We start from the raw sequence: 215 nt of genomic DNA, 5'->3' as shown, positions 1-215 counted from the left end.
GTAAATAGCTATATAGAAACAGATATAGATATAGATGTGTATGTTTCATAACAGTTTTTATATATCGGTTCTGTATAAGAAGGGAACAATATAAATTGATGATTAAGGATCTAAGTCTCTCTTTCTCTCTTCCACTCTCGTATATGGGAGAAAAACACACAATGGAAAAATACAATGCAAAGTATTTGAAAAATACAAATACTTTGCAGTTTTAT

General features: G+C 28.4%; 1 protein-coding gene across 1 annotated transcript in view; it reads left to right on the top strand.

Annotated features, from left to right (window-relative positions):
- LOC119586887 (WAG22 antigen-like) overlaps positions 1-215 on the top strand; it is a gene marked incomplete in the record, with an annotated part of 19285 nt that overhangs the window by 18266 nt on the left and 804 nt on the right.

This window comes from Penaeus monodon, chromosome 22 (assembly GCF_015228065.2).
Source record: "Penaeus monodon isolate SGIC_2016 chromosome 22, NSTDA_Pmon_1, whole genome shotgun sequence".
Taxonomy (NCBI): domain Eukaryota; kingdom Metazoa; phylum Arthropoda; class Malacostraca; order Decapoda; family Penaeidae; genus Penaeus; species Penaeus monodon.
This window is presented reverse-complemented; position numbering and strand designations above follow the sequence as displayed.